Source organism: Mastomys coucha, unplaced genomic scaffold, assembly GCF_008632895.1.
Source record: "Mastomys coucha isolate ucsf_1 unplaced genomic scaffold, UCSF_Mcou_1 pScaffold17, whole genome shotgun sequence".
In the NCBI taxonomy this organism is placed as follows: domain Eukaryota; kingdom Metazoa; phylum Chordata; class Mammalia; order Rodentia; family Muridae; genus Mastomys; species Mastomys coucha.
The window spans coordinates 12232776-12233046 of record NW_022196899.1 but is presented as its reverse complement, the minus strand read 5'-3'; positions in this window follow the sequence as shown (position 1 = coordinate 12233046).

Below are 271 nucleotides of genomic sequence, written 5' to 3'. Positions count from 1 at the left end.
ACAAGGTCTATAACAGAATGGCAATGGTGAGGGTAAAACGGTCCTTTTGTGGTAATTTACTTCAGTGTTGCACGGGAGCACTTGGTGTTTCTTTGGGAGCACTTGGTGTTTCTTTGGGAGCACTAATGGTTTGGAGGGACTCTGATTGACTTCCCCAGCCAGGGCAAGCCATCACAAATGATGACTAGGAGATGACCATCCTCCTGTTAGCAGGTCGCAGAAGACAACTGATTCAGAAGGTGCATCTGATCCTTTGGACTGGTTGGGTCAG